General features: G+C 49.9%; 1 protein-coding gene across 5 annotated transcripts in view; it reads right to left on the bottom strand.

Annotated features, from left to right (window-relative positions):
* The window catches only part of Adcy3 (adenylate cyclase 3), an 80,496-nt gene that overhangs the window by 61,385 nt on the left and 2,821 nt on the right, over positions 1 to 16,290 (bottom strand). The window lies entirely within an intron of this gene.

The following is a 16,290-nucleotide window of genomic DNA, read 5'->3' as shown; positions in this document are numbered from 1 at the left end:
TCTAAATTTAACACCAGCCACAGCGTCTAAGAGAAGAGGGGAGCTGAAAAGGGGATGTGTGAGGCACCAAATCATCCAATCTTTGTTGTCCCCACAGGAAGATGGGGACAGAGAAGCCACAGAACCTTCTCTGCAGATAATCGTCCCTCCGTGTGAGCCTGCCATCCAGGATTGGGAAGCATCCCTCACCTTAAATCTATCACTCTAGGATTGACAGAGGCAGGAAGAGACATTTAAATCAAGTGGGAAATGCAGGTGCTCCCAGGTCCTGAGACATCAGGGACCAGGCTAGGGGCAAAGCTCCCAGGCCACAACAGGCTTCCAAACGCCGGGTGGGCTGACTAGGAGACCAGGGCAGCGCAAGATGGCTGAATTCAGCGCTAGACAGAAAACAAGAGGCAGGCTCGTGCTACCTCCTGCGGGTCATCTACGACAGGAACCGGAGCTGTGAGGGAAGAGAAGAGGGTTTGGTAAAAAGGGGCAGGAACCCAGGCCGCTGCTGAAGGAGCAGTATGCCAGACAGATGGATCAAGATGGGCCACCCCCCACACGACCTCGTCATGAGTCCACAGGCGCCGCTCTAGAATGCACGCGTTGGCTTTTGCTCCGACTCTTCCAATGTTGCCTAAGAGTCAGTTCTGTTCAGTAGCAAATCTATACATGCAAGTTGTTGAGGGCATTATATTTTTATAATAAAATAGAACCTAAGCAGGCAAAATACAAAAGATGGTTGTTATTTCTTAGGATTTTAGAAACGTTCAATAACTATGGATAGCTGGAAGAAAATGCTAGTGAATTGGAGGTGAACAATAACCGTAAAAATTTACTATCACAAATATCTAAGGAGGTTTCTCTACCCTGATTATTTCCAAATGATTTAATTCTTTAAAAAACATTTTTAAACCAGGTGGTGGTGGCGCACAGCTTTAAACCCAGCACTTGGGAGGCAGAGGCAGGTGGATCTCTGTGAGTTTGAGACCAGCCTGATCTATATATCAAGTTCCAGGACAGCCAAGGATACACAGAGAGACCTTGTTCTAAAAAAAAAAATAAATTTTTTTTTAGATTTATCATTTTATGCGTATGAGTGTTTTGCCTGCATGTATGTCTGTGCATCCCATGCATGCCTAGTGCCCTGAAAGGCCAGAAGAGGGCATCAGATCTCCTGGGACTGCAGTCGCCCACTGTTGAGTGCTGTCATTGGGGTGCTGGTAATTGAACTCTGGTCCTCTGTAAGAACACATGTTTTTAAACAACTGAGCCAACTCTGCAGCCCTGAGTGACTTAATTGGACGGAAATTAGGAATTACAGGTAATCCATCCTAGATGCAAAAGACAGCCACACAACCAGCTACAGTAGAGGACTGAGCTGCTCTAGTCGAAAAATGTGAAATGCCCCAAACCTGAAACCTTTTGAGTCACCCACGATACCACGAAGAGAAAAATGTCACACCGTGTGACCTTTTTCTATGCAAAAACTAGTTAAAATATTGGACAAAATTAAAGCACCTTCCTGCTAGAGCTCACTCAGTGACTGAAGTGTTACAATCGGAGACGTAAATTCAGAGTCCGAGCACACATGGCCAGAACTCGGGGTGTGTGGGGCACAGCAGGACACGTGTGGTGATGGAAGAGTTCTCTGTATGTTTTTTTTTTTTTTTTTTTAAATTGGAAGATAGTCACTTAACATCTCACAGCTGCCAGCAGAGTGTACAGATACACCATACTCAGGGCTGGAAACAAGAGTCGGGGAAGCCAACCGTGGTGGCACAAGTCTGCAGCTGAGCCTGGCAGAGACAGGGATTATTGGAGACAAAAGTGGCTCACTGGCCGGTCACTCTGGCCAAATCGGTGAGTTCTGGCCACTCTGGCCAAATCGGTGAGTTCTGGGTTCAGTGAGAGACCCTATCCAAAAACTAACACACACAGTGATTGAAGAAGACATCTTGATGTCAACACCTCTGGCCTCCACACACACACTCGTGTGTGTGTGTGTGTGTGTGTGTGTGTGTGTGTGTGTGTGTACACAAATACTTTTTTTTTATGTCTCTTGGTTTTTACCGCCTTTTCATCAAAAGCACTGAGCCTTAGACTGCAGCCATTTTAAGTGTACACTCTGACAGATGTTGACAGCTGTGGGATGCCGTGGCACTATGTTCCCAATAAAAGCACACACCAAACTCTGCCGTGGCCATGAGAGTTCCACTGTGCCCCCACGCAGTCAGCTTCCCCAGCCCACGTTCCACAGAGGTACCACGGCTCCCGTCACACCACACTGACATCATCATCCATTGTCACCTACGTTTATCTTGGTTTTGCCTTTTTTAAAAATATGGTGCCACATGCTCCGACACAGAGCTATGTAACCACTACCTCAGCAATTCAAAATTTCACAGTCATCAAGTTACGCATCCTCGGGGAATTAGCCTTTCGGGATGCATTTTAATCTACAAAACTTGGCCTTGCCGGGCGTTGGTGGCGCACGCCTTTAATCCCAGCACTCGGGAGGCAGAGGCAGGCGGATCTCTGTGAGTTCGAGGCCAGCCTGGGCTACCAAGTGAGCTCCAGGAAAGGCGCAAAGCTACACAGAGAAACCCTGTCTTGAAAAACCAAAAAAAAAAAAAAAAAAAAAAAAAAACTTGGCCTTGAGGCCAGGCACACCTTGATTCGCTGTGAGCGTGGGCACAGTGTTCCCCGTCACTGTCCACCTCCACTTCCTTGGCTATAAAATGCCACGGACAAGGACAAGCGCCTCACAGAGGTAGGAGGAGGATGAATGGACACACTCTAGGGAGACCATACTTTAAAGGCTTATGTAAGTAGGAGTCCTAGCTGGGCACGGTGGCGCACACATTTAATCCCAGCGCTTGAGAGGCAGGGGCAGGTGGGATTCTCTGCGTCTGAGGCCAGCCTGGTTCACATGGTAACCGTGATTCCGGAGTGGTTTAGCATCTTCAGAGATGCAGGCTGTGAGGAAGGCCAGCGAGTCCCGAGACACACACACGAAGGAAAGACCAGTGATAAGCTTCCTGAGCGGTGCATTACAGTTCCCAGGGAGGCGGGAGGATGGTCGAGCACAGAGAACCGGAGCGAGGCCATGAGAACCCATGGGAATGTTCTCTGGCCTGCATGTTCAAGGATGCTCTCCGTATGCAGCCAGACCACTTTCATTTTACATCGACCCGAGACCTTCGCTAGGCCTCCTCCTTTTCCCCTGCTCTAAAGTAAGGTAAAGAGAGTGGGAGAACACTGCCATAATAAAGTGTGGAGGATGTGGGGGTCCTGCATCAGAAATCCCTTATCCTCCGTCCCCTAAGACAGCTCTGCCAGAAAGAGCCTCCTTGCTCTGGCAACCACAACAAAAATGGTGGCTGCCTCCAAAAGTGTCTCTCCTTGGCCTCCTGGGCCCCCCTCCTGTTTGCTGAGGGTTTCCCCTCCATGGTTAGAGGCAATCCTCAGAAGCCACGGCTAGCAAACAAAGCCGCGGTCACTCCAGCTAGAGTTTGGTTTTTTCTTAATCGGGCAATGTTCAATAATGGTGAAGCTGCCTCTTCTGAGGGTACTTTGTTATTGTCGTTGGTATCCTTTTGTTTTGTTTATACTTTTGTGTGAGTGGGGTGAATGCATATGGGGGCGTACACAGAGGCCAGAGGAGGATGCCAGGTGGCCTACTTTGTCACAAGCCACCTTATTCCCCTGAGGCGGAGTCTCTAACTGAACCTAGAGCTAGGCGGGAGGCCAGCAAACCCAGCATCCTTCCCGCCTTCCCCCTCCCCACAGAGCTGGTGTTACAGTCCTGGTCAAGACCATGTGCCTAGGGGCTGGAGAGATGGCTCAGAGGTTAAGAGCCCTGGCTGTTCTTCCAGAGGTCCTGAGTTCAGTTCCCAGCAACCACGTGGTGGCTCTCAACCATCTGCAATGAGATCTGGCGCCCTCTTCTGGCTTGAAGGGATACATGCAGGCAGAGCACTGTGTACATAATAAATAAATCTTAATAAATAAATAAATAATAAATAAAGACCATGCCTAGCCTGGTGTGTGTGCTGGGATTTGAACTCAGATCCTCTTGCTTGCACAGCAGATAGTCTTGCCTGCTGGCCAACTTCTCCAGTCCTGCTGTTCTTTGGTGTTTTGTTTTTGTTATTGTTTGTTTTGCATTTATTTGTATTTTATGTGCATTGGTGTTTTGCCTGCATGTATGTCTGTGGGAGGGTGTCAGATCCCCTGGAACAGGAGTTACAGACAGTTGTAAGCTGCCATGTGGGCGCTGGGAATTGAACCTGGATCCTCTGGAAGAGCAGCCGGTGCTCTTAACCGCTGAGCCATCTCTCCAGCCCGTTTATTTGTTTTTTAAAGACCATTCAGAATCAGGTATAAGCACTGAACATCTGTAATCTCAGCACTCAGGAAGTGGAAGAAGGATCACAAATTCAAGGTCAAGGTCATCCTTGGCTACATCCTTAAAGCCACTTCAAGGCCAGCCTGGGCTACAAGAGACCTGGTCTCAAAACAAAATAGACTGAGATAGCTGGAAAAGGTAAATGTGGATATTTACTAAACAGGGAATGAGGATCCAGTCCCACAGCTGGGGACTGAGACAGACTGGCAGGGAACAAGGCCCCCCAGGGAACAAGGCCCCCCAGGGAGGTATCGCCTCCACCCCACTGCCTTCCAAGAGGGTCCCCCTACCAGGACCAGGTTGGCAGTTGCTATAGTTTCCATATAGTTTCATTCCTTCAAATTCATGTTGAAACCTTAACTTCTGATTCCAAATATTATGGTGGAGACAGGTGCTGGGTGAGTAGGCTGGTTGGTTGGTTCTGTGTTTTTTTTGTTGTTGTTGTTTGTTTTTTTTGGTTTTTTGAGACAGGGTTTCTCTGTGTAGTTTTGCGCCTTTCCTGGAACTTGCTTTGTAGCCCAGGCTGGCCTCGAACTCACAGAGATCTGCCTGCCTCTGCCTCCCGAGTGCTGGGATTAAAGGCGTGCGTCACCACCGCCCGGCCGGTTCTGTTTTGTTTTGTTTTTTTGTTTGTTTGTTTGTTTGTTTTTGTCCACTTGACACAAGCCAGGGTCATCTGGGAAGAAAGAACAACAATGGAGGAAACGCTTCCATCAGATTGGCCTGTGGTCCAGTCTGGGGGGCATTTTTTTGATTAATGATGCGGGAGGGCCCAGCATACCAGTGAATGGTGCCACCCCCGGGGCAGGTGGCCCTGGGTTACAGCAGAAAACCAGCTGCACCCAGCAAGCCCTGGGGCCCAAGCCAGTGAGCAGCCTTCCCAGACAGCCTTCTCCTGCCTCCAAGTTCCTGCCCGGAATAAAATCTTTCCTTCCCAGATGGCTTTTAACCGTGGTGTTTACCACAGCAGTAGAAACCTAACTAGAATAGTATGGCTTTTAAAACGTAACCAGGTCCTTAAGAAGTCAACGCTTTCTTGTGGGATTCGGTTGGTTCTCTCAGGAGCAGATTATGATAAACTTGGGTTAGTTTTTTTTCCTCAGTGTCTGGCTTTCTGGCAAGAGTTGAAGCCACACAAGGGCCTCACCAGAAGTTGATCAGACACCATGTTCTTAAACTTCCCAGTCTCTAGACTCCCGAGCTATTAATACCTCTGTTTTTTCATAAATGACCAGAGCTTAGATGTTTTGTTATAGGAATGGAAAACAGACTCAGACAGTTACCAAGCCAATCTGCCAGTCGTTTAGGAACTTGGCCTGGCTCTCTTGGGTTAAAGTCAGGCCTCAAGGACAAGCCAGGGGCCCACCTAGAGCCAGTCACGAAGCTGCCAGCACTGGCTGCCACAGTCTGACTCAGCTGGCTCTGCACTGGGTATCTCAAGAACCAATCTTGCAGTGACATGTCAACAGCAAACCACAGACCCAGAGATCTTGACGTTCAAGTCCAATCTACTTCGCCCGGGGTTTTGAACAGAGGTAAAGGGGGGGTGAGATGGGCCCTTCTCAAATGTGCCCTTTCCGTCTCTAGTTTACAGGAAAGTGTTCTTCGGAAGGGGAAGGAGAGAAATGTTTCACTTCTAATTAACATGCCTTCCTTAGGAACCACGAGGAGAAAAGAAAAAGCTGAGAATGTGATCCAAAGGAGAAAAAGGTATCAAGACAGAAAATGGCCAGGAGGGAAAGGAAAGAGAAGCAACAGATGGCAGCTGGAATATATAAATCACAATCACGAGAAAAAAATAGGAATGATCAATAAAATTAATGAGGAAACACAGGCCCTATGGTCATATTCTGCTATATTACTCAGAAGTTTATAGATCAAAACATTTTTTAATAATTCTTCTGGAGGAGGAGAAGTGATTAGAAAAAGAAGGAATAAACTTGGCCTGATTCATTTATAGATCAAAGGTGAAGCATGGCTACCAGGACTAAATGGAACAGAGAAATGATTTAGCCAGGTGTGGTGGCACAAGCCTGTAACCTCAGCCCTCAAGTGTTTGAGGCAGGAGATTGATGGGATGGAGGCCAGCTTGGGCTAAGATCAAGGGAGGGAGGGAGGGAGGGAGGGAGGAAGAGGGGAGCAGGCATCTATATAATGCTCTGCAGTTTATAAGGTGTACTATGTCATCATCCCCTGCCTCCACCAGGCGACAGAGTATCCATCCTTGTTTGTCAAGGTACAGAATGCTAACAGACATGAATGGTTGTCACAGGCCACTGTGTGGGTTGGGACCCTTGTCACTGAGGACTCTACACAATGGCCGCTTCCCAGAACTTTTCTAAGCCCTCTTCTCTTCTGATCCTACCCTCTCTCACTTCTCGTCCCACTCCTTCGGGGCCCCTTCAATGTTTGGCGATTACAACTTGACGTCTGAAGGTCTCACCGCACGGTCTGCAGAAGGTATTCAGTAACTACCCACGGACTAATCTGATTAGATAATCCACAGAGGCACATCACACTAAGTTCATCGTGCTGGGAGGCCCCGCTGGCATCCTCCTTGGCTTGCTCCAACAGGCTCCTGGGCTGCCTTGAATTTCCTGGAGCCCACCAGCATGATCCATGTACATGCAAACCAGATCCTGCTGTGGGATGTTCTGTTTGTCCTGTGGGAGCCCTTCTTGGGTTCTTTGTGGCGTTACCCAGCAGGTCCATATAGAGGATGATTAGGACCATGGGCCTGAGTGCAGGTGTTTGAGATGATCTGCACTTGGCTGTGCTGGGGGATGGTCTGTATGTCAAGTTGCTCTGATTGGTTAATAAATAAAACCTGATCGGCCGTGGCTAGGCAGGAAAGATAGGCGGGACTAACAGAGAGGAGAAATAAAAGGACAGAAAGGCAGAAGGAGACGCTGCAGCCGCCGCCATGACCAGAGACACTGCAGCCGCCGCCATGACCAGCAGCATGTGAAGACGCCAGTAAGCCACCAGCCACATGGCAAGGTATAGATATATGGAAATGGACCAATTTAAGATAAAAGCACAGTTAGCAAGATAAGGACAGTTAGCAGGAAGCCTGCCACGGCCATGCAGTTTGTAAGCAAAATAAGTCTCTGTGTTTACTTGGTTGGGTCTGAGCGGCTGTGGGACTGGCGGGTGACAGAGATTTGTCCTGACTGTGGGCAAGGCGGAAAACTCAAGCTACAAGATCCCGTCCACCCCCCGCTTGAATTCCTTCAGTACCATTCCATCATCGGAAGAACAAAGCCCTTGCTTAGTGGGGTTGTCGCTCCCATGGACGAAGCCCCAGCACCATGTAAACCAGGCATGGTGGTGCATGCTGGGAATTTCAGCACTTGGGAGGCAGAGGCAGGAAGAGAAGCTTGGTTATCCTCAGTTACACAGAGAAGTCGAGGCTGGCGAGCCTGGGTTACGTGAGCACTTGTCTCCAAGCAAAAATTTTTAAAGTAAAAACAGGGTGGAGGCTCAGTGGTACAGGACCTCCCCAGAATGGGCAAGGCCCTGGACTCCTATCCCAGAACTAGAGAGACAGAGACAGAGAGAGACAGAGACTACAGTCCTTCCACTCCCTGGCTATGCTCCTCTCTCTCCAGTTCCCACCACCCAGTCATGTTCCTGGAACACGGTGATTGATCCTCATCAGCCCCAAGCAATTGTGAACCTCTTATGGCTGTTTCCAATGCTCCACCTGGAAAACTCCTATTGATCCTTCAGGACCCGACTCAAAAGTGGCTCAGACGCTTCTTCCTGGGTCTCCCTAGACAGGTCCCCTTCTGCAGACGGGATCTGTTCCACAGCCTCTGGGCTCTGTGAGCACAGGCCATGGGACCGCCCACTGTATACTCCCCGCCTCCGACATAACGTTTGGTAAGCAGCAAAAGGAATGGAAATTTTTCCCCCCCGGACAGGAAGAACAAGGGACCGAGATAGCCACTGTTCCAACTCTGCCCAGGGGATCTTCTGAGCGATCTTATGCAAGTCACTTGTGCCCGAAGACTGGATTAAAACTAGGCCAGGAGAATGTCCATGACTCATTTTCCAAACTCCTAAAATCATCGCCTTTGTTGCTGCTTTTTGCTTGGACCAGGAAAGATATTTGTCGCCAAGTGGCCGAGGAGGAATGCCAGCACTCTAAGGGTTAAAGAAACCTTGGGGGCTGAAGCGGTGACTCTCACTCTTGCAGAGGCAACAAAACACTCAGACACATACAATAAAAATAAATAGATCTTTAAAAGAGATAGTTAAATCTTGCTTTAAAAAAAATCACTCTCAAGCCACCAAGATCAACACCAGAACATTTCCTCAGCCTCAGTAAGAGATGAAGAGGAAGAAGAAAAAAAAGAACATTCAGCTGGGCAGTAGTGGCACACACCTTTAATCCCAGCACTCGGGAGGCAGAGGCAGGCGGATTTCTGTGAGTTCGAGGCCAGCGTGGACTACAGAGTGAGATCTAGGACAGGTGCAAAGCTACACAGAGAAACCCTGTCTTGAAAAACCAAACCAAACCAAAACAAAAAAAAAAAAAAAATTGGACAGACATCAACCAACAGATGCAACCAAGGCCCTGTGAGGGACGTTCAGGGGACTCCACAACAGGCCTTTCTCCTCCTTGAAGCATGTGGCAGCCTATCAGGAATGCTACACTGCACATGCCAAAAAGATGCACATAAGTAAACCCTGCCTCCCGGGGAAGAAACACGGATATCGGATCTGCTGTGTGCAGAGCAAGGCCAGACTGGCGCCAGGGTGTAGCTAGAGGGCATCTCTTGAGGTAGGGATGGCTTCCTGTGACCTGGCACAATGTCCTGGGCATAAGATCTAGCTCACGTTTGAAAAGGCAGGAAAGCTGGGCATGGTGGCATGCAACTGTAATCCCAGTGTCAGGAGGGAGGAAGCAGGAGAATCAAAAGTTCAAGGCCAGCCTCACCCTTGAAGCCAGGCTGGCCGAAGTGAGCTGTCTCAAAAACATTTTGGGGGGGGGGGCAGTGGGGAATCAGGAAAACAAATTCTTCCCATGCATGGAAGAGAAAACAGCCCAAGCAGAACAGTTCAAAAGCCATCTTCACGCTAAGTATAAAGTAGTTTTGGGTTTTTTTTGTTTGTTTGTTTGGGGTTTTTGTTTTTGTTTGTTTGTTTGTTTGTCTTGTTTTTCGAGACAGGGTTTCTCTGGGTAGCTTTGTGCCTTTCCTGGATCTCGCTCTGTAGACCAGGCTGGCCTCGAACTCACAGAGATCCGCCTGCCTCTGCCTCCCGAGTACTGGGATTAAAGGCGTGCGCCACCGCCGCCCGTTCAAGCAGTTTTATAAACTTTTTGAAAAACTGAGCAACTTCACAGAGGATCTAATGGAGGATCATAAGGGGAGGTGTTGGGACAGAGCCTTCAGTATGTAGCTCAGACTGACCTCCAAGGTCTCCAAGGTCCAGGATCACAAGCGTGTGCACCACCAGCCCCAGCTGAGAGCCAAAAGTGTAACGAAGGCCAACACGGCCCTGTTCTGGACCACACGTCCAACTTCTTAAGCATCCCACGGCCATGGAACATCCTGTATCCCATATGCAGACTGGCAGCTTCAAAACTGAGTCCCAGGCCAGTGAGATGGCCCAGCTCGGCAAGCAAAAGTGATTGCCGCACAAGCCAGGTGACCTGAGCTCCAGCCCCCGGATATACAGTACAGAGAACCCACTTACTTCCAAAGGTTGTCCTCTGACCATAGCATGTACACCTGGGACCACACTCACTCATATAAACACACCGTGCACATGCATACACGCAATGACATTAACAAAGTAAGAATTAAATTTAAAATGAAATGAAATGAAGCCCCTTCTCCCCAGGGTCATTTTTTGTGCCTCCTAGCTTGGGACAGTCTCGGATGATGGCTGTCACGACTCCATCCCTGTCTCATACTTTGTCACCCTCACATTAAGGAGTAAAATCAGTTTCCTCTTGCACTTGAGTCAACCTGATATTGCTTTGACCAATACTACTGAGACAACAGTCTTTAAAAACTGGGCACTGCCGTTTTCTCCCAGAGGTCGTGTGCTGTGAGGGAGCCGTAGGAGCTACATGGAGAGATGCTAGAGAGGTATCAAGGCTCCCGAAGCAGGGCAAGGCATTCTGAGAGCCCGCCAAGAGAGCTATCAGCCAAACACGGACTTCTGAATGAAACAGGCCCAGCAGCCAAAGACAGTGACCCCAGACAGTGCCACATAAATCATAAAACTACCATCAGAACAGAGCCAACCCAGAGGACTTCGAGAAACAACAGAATGCTGAATGGGCCATCCCATCTTAGTGAAGTTCTTCCACAGTCTCAAGTGAATTATTTGTCCAAACACGTTTGTCTCGGAGGTATCACACGTTTCCAGAATGTCTTTATATTACAGTAAAGGGAACGATACAGTCCGGTTACGGACATCCCTGTTATGGACATCAATGGCCAAGGGCTGAGTGTTGTTGGTATCCTGACAGTTTCGCACTGAGACCAGCATCGGTCATTGTAGCCACCTGGTCACCTTGCACACACAGGCAGGGTCTCATCCTGAGTGCTGTTAAGGCATGCATGTCTGGACTGTGACTAAGGATGCATCATCTGGTGAGGGGACAGGTGGGAAATGACAGAATGATTATTCTAGGCTGGACCACCTGAGCAAGATCTATGGTTACACACAAACTGGAAGGTCTACGGCCATACCACCTTGAACACCCAATCTCATTTCATCTCGGAAGCTAAGCAGGGTCTGGCCTGGTTCAGTACTTGGATGGGGGACTAAAGAACAAGAAACTTGGAATCCTAGCAATTCTCATGGAGAATTTACCAAGCCCTGGAGAGGGAGCAGGGTTCATGTGTGCTGGTGTGTGCACACATGTGTTCATACCAAACAGCTTCAGTCCCCACAGCTGGCTCAGCCCTGAGCTTGTTTCCCTTAAAAAAATAAATAAATAAATAAAAAATCCAGGCTGTCTATAAAACGCTGACCCAAAATATCCCAAACACGGAACACCAAAGCTAACCACAAAATGTCAATGAAATAATATGGGTGAAAGGTGGGCCCTACATTGCTTGTGAACCATCAAGACACACTAGGAAAGCTCTGTTTACACCGAGATAAGGATCAGGAAAGACCACAGAGAAATGTGACCAGGGAGAGGGGACTGAGAGGGGTTTCTGCAAAACATTTATGTGTTGGACGGATGTGTTCATTATCCTTCAATCACGAAGTTGGATTCCATGGCCCCAACGCTCCTCATTTTCATCTCCTCGGGATCCCGGTCCCTCCTGAGACGCCCAGCTGTACGCTGTTCAAAGAGGGGCAGCTGCCACCCTCACTCTGGGACAATGGCAGGGCCCAGGGCCCAAAGAGCAAAAATTGAGGTTGCGTAGGACTCCTCCTGGGTCTGTCTCCAGAACCTCTCCCACATGCGGCTTCCTCTTTGCTAAGGTGCCCAGGCTCAAGACCAGCCCCGCCACCCTCCTCTTCCTCCTCCTCCTCCCAGCCCTGGCTCCCCTCATCCTTCTCCACATCATCTCACATCCACCTGACCATGGCGTCACCAAGAACTTTCTGTTACAGGCTTCCACCCTCTCCGCACCCACTTCCCGGGAGTAGAGGGGAGGGCTTCCTAACACCTTCCGGGGCCTCCCATCTCTTGGGCACTGTGGACAAGGGCATTGGGGCAGCCATAGCAGGTGGCCCAGACGCCTCGTTCCAAAGCCCCTCCACACCGGCACCGCTTCCAGGTGACTCTCCAGCAATCCAGCCCTCCCTGCCTCCTTTGATCTTAACAAGCCTCAGTGCCCGCATCTGGGAAATGGACCTGACCTCCAGAATGCACGGGACAGTGTGTATGTATGACACCTTTGGCTCCTGCTGTGGGCAAGGCTGTCTTTGGACGCCTTATCCCCTCACCCACCCTCTTTGCTGAAACTCTCCAGGGCCCTCCCCCCTGCCCTCCCTGAAGTGAGTAACTTAGTGTCTCATTTGTAAGCATGAAAAGGTCCCGTCCACAGCCTCATCCTGTTTGACTTTGCAAATAAAGACCTCAGCAGGCTGCTCATTCCACTGGAGACCTTTGCTCCCAAATAGCCTTCCTGCTGGGGAGTCAGTCTACAGACTCTGTCAGGGATTCCTAGGCCCTCCTTTCTGAATGACACACAGCACAAGTTAACAGAAGCTTGTGAGTGTGTGCAAGGGTCTCCGAGGCAGTGACGGACCAGAGACGCGCTTCCCGCCATCTTGGCTGGGTCTTCTACCCTCCACCCTGCCGGGTTCCCTTCATTCCCAACCATCAGCTGCTCCTCACCTCATCTCAGGGGCGTGTGCTATAAGAGGCAGAGCTGTCAGAACCCAGATGAGGGAGCCTGTGGCTCCTCCTGACTCACCCTTCCTTGCCAGTCAGCCCTAGGCCTAGCCTGAGAATCCCACAGCTGACCATCCCATCCATGGCTGCCCCTCTCTGCCCCAGACCCAAAGGCCGCAAGGCTCTCTATTCTTCACTCTGTAATATCCTGTCATTCCCTCATCTCCGAGGCCCCAACACCACCCTAATCCCATCCGTCCACCTGCACACGGTCTCCTCACCGGAACCCCACCTGCTGGCCCCTTGAGAAGAATCCAGGACAAGATGGTCAGGTTGCCACACATCCCAAGTCTACCTCTAGTCCTTCCCCGACAGAGCCAAGTACAGACATGGGTGTGTGTCTGGGTGTGGGGGGGCTGCAGGCGACTCTAGCACCAACCTAGCACAGGAACCACTTCCTTGGTGCTACTCAGAGTCGTAACCAAAACCACGAGACCTGCCCAGAACCACAGGTGTCCTCTGTGAAATGGAGCCCACCTCCATGACCCAGGAGAACCTAGCCAGAGTCAACAAGCAAGGAGAAGAGGAGGAGGAACACATGGGCAGGAATTGAAGAAGAAAGTGAGCCCAGGTGGGGGGAGGGAATGTGGGGGAGTTTGCCGGATGGAGGACCTGAATGCTAGGCCCTATAACCCCTCCCCTGCTCATTCCCGAGGGAGTTTCGATCCCACAGGCCGGAGGAGTAAACACTAGGGCGAAAGAATGACGCTTTTCTCCACACCCAGGGGACATGGGTCCTAGGCATCAGTCCCCACGGCAACGCTGCGTGGACCTTGGTTTCCACAGTGCTCAGAGATGGGATGCAGGAAAGTTCTAAGTGAAGGAAGACTTTGCTGAGTGGGCCTGGGTAACGAGGCACCTTATGAAAAGTCACATCGTGGGACTGAAGAGATGGCTCAGTGGTTAAGAGCGCTGGCTGCTCTTCCAGAGGACCCGGGTTCAATTCCCAGCACCCACATGGCAGCTCACAACTGTCTGAAAACTCCAGTTCCAGGGGATCCAACACCCTCCCACAGACATGCATGCAGGCAAAACACCAATGCACATAAAATAAAAATAAACAAATCATTAAAAATCAAAAAAGAAAGTCACATTGGTCCCAAAGAACTCACTCAGAAACTTCTGGAACACATACTGTAAGCTGGGCCTCCAGCTTCTTATCTCAGGCTCCTAATTTAACCTTGGGAGGACTCCTTTTCTCCTTTCTATCCCCAAAGCCAAATTCCAGGCACTGTTCATGTCAAGATCATGTTCCCCTGGGATGCAAGATTCTTTTTTGTTTTTGTTGCTTTTTTTAAAGATTTATTTATTTATTATGTACACAGAAGAGGGCGCCAGATCTCATTGCAGATGGTTGTGAGCCACTATGTGGTTGCTGGGAATTGAACTCAGGACCTCTGGAAGAGCAGTCGGTGCTCTTAACCTCTGAGCCTCGCAAAATTCTTATTATACATTTTTTGTTTTATAAATATGCATTTGTATATTATTAGGGGGGGCTGGAGCTCCAATTCGGAGAGCCTCGAGCATGCTGGGCAAGCACTCCACCACTGAGCTATGGTCCTAGCCTCGAATATCTTTACTCTTGAGTTACTAATTTTACCTTTTTCCCCTGATCCCAACCGGATCTCGCTCTTCTTTTGCAGCCCTGGTCTCTTTTAAGACCAGTAATCCTGAGTTCAAAACTCATCTGCAGGGACCCAGGCTACAGCTGTGACCCTGGACCCGCCCTGTGACTACACTTTGTCTGGATCCAGGTAATGGTCCTCCTTTTCCGGGAGCCTCCAGGTTAAGTTTCTTGCTGACTGGAGAAGGCGAGGCCCAGAGTGACATGGGCCTGAAGTACCGACACAAAGCTCCGAGACAAGGGGCCTCAGACTAGCTAAGTCCAGGTTCAAAACTGAGATGACAATGTTTCCATCTACTTGATGAACAGAGACCCAGGGTCTCTACAAGCTGTGCCTTCTACAGAGATCTGGGTGACAAACAGGCAGAGTACTTGTCGCCAGTAGACAGGAGAAGCCAGGATCCTGCTCTCGGGCTAAGGGGACACATTCCCACCTCCATGTGGGAGCCCTGGCCAAGAGGTCAGCACCCCTGGGTTCGCCCCTCATTTCTGCTGCCAGTCAGCAGCAGCTGCTTATCTGTGATTCCTTCCCTGTGGTCTGGGGGCTCTGGCCTAGATGCTCTCCCAGACTCTCACCTGTGCTAACACCTTCTGACCATTTCTGGAACAAATCAGAATCTGCCTAAGTAGAGACTTTGGCAGGAGAGTGGAGTATCCAGGCACGGCTCAGTGCTGGCCAGTTTCCACAGGCTAGCTGCGGCTTCTGGCTGAATTTCAGGTACACCCTTTCCCTCCTGGCCCCCAGTCAGTCATCCCCCTAGACTGACCACCAGCCCCATCCTCTACCACACAGAGCTGATGCAGCAATCGGGTCCCCTCCACCAGCCAAAGGGCCCACAGGACAGTCTTCCTAGACCACACCCTGGGAACACAGCTCCCCCTTATAATCTGGTCAGTGGTTTGCTGGCCTCTTGGGAACACAGTATCTACAATCAGTCAAGTCTGCTCCCTGCTAAAACCTAGAATCTCTTGTCACGGCAGGGCCCCTGTGTGCCCAATCCCTAGGTTTAGGGTTGGACTGCTCAATTTCACTAGAAGACACTTTCTGGACCCCAAATGCCTCCAGCCAACAAGCAGGTCTAGGTGTGGTCAGAAGTGGGGGTGCTCTGTGCTCTTCTGACGTGTTCCCTCAATGAACAACACACTGGGGAGATATACCCAAGGCCCAGGGACCCTGGCAAGAGGAAAAAGGCAGAAACGCTTATTTATTGGAAGGTGATGGTTCAGAATATGTCCCCAAGCCCCAGAGGCTGCCAGACCGACCTGTCCTGACCAATCCCCAGCAGCAATGACTATGGGTATCCTCCCCCAACAGAACTGTCCACAAGCAGGGACACAAGCGGAAGCCACCAACCCAGAAAGCCACAACAGAAATGACAGGTGTTCACAAGAAAACACCCAATACCAGGCAGCAAACATACAAACAAAAACATGGTGGCATGCCCACAAATCCCCACAGGCTCTAGCCCAGAGCTGAGCCGTGGAGAAAACTTCCGTGAAATTAGCTGAGCATGGGAGCCCACATCTGTAATCCCAACACTTGGCAGTTAGAGGCAAAGAGGGTCAGGTGTTCAAAGTCATCCTCAGCTGCAACAAGGCCATTTGGGGCTACAAGAGACCCCGCCTCAAAATAAAAAAATAAAGATCTGTGAAATAGATTTCTACCTGACCTAGAATGGGAAAACAGAAAGAACATTGGACCAAGACCTAAAAAAAAAAAAGTTAAAACCCACTGGGCAGTGGTGGCACAGGCCTTTAATCCCAGCACTCAGGAAGCAGAGGTAGGTGGATCTCTGAATTTGAGACCAGCCTGGTCTACAGAGCGAGTTCCAGCTAAAGCTGTGACACAGTGAAACCCTGTCTCCAAAAAAAAAAAAGTTCAAACCC

Source organism: Peromyscus maniculatus, chromosome 22 (genome assembly GCF_049852395.1).
Source record: "Peromyscus maniculatus bairdii isolate BWxNUB_F1_BW_parent chromosome 22, HU_Pman_BW_mat_3.1, whole genome shotgun sequence".
NCBI lineage: Eukaryota > Metazoa > Chordata > Mammalia > Rodentia > Cricetidae > Peromyscus > Peromyscus maniculatus.
Note: the sequence above shows the minus strand (reverse complement) of the source record. Positions and strands in the feature narration are given on the sequence as shown.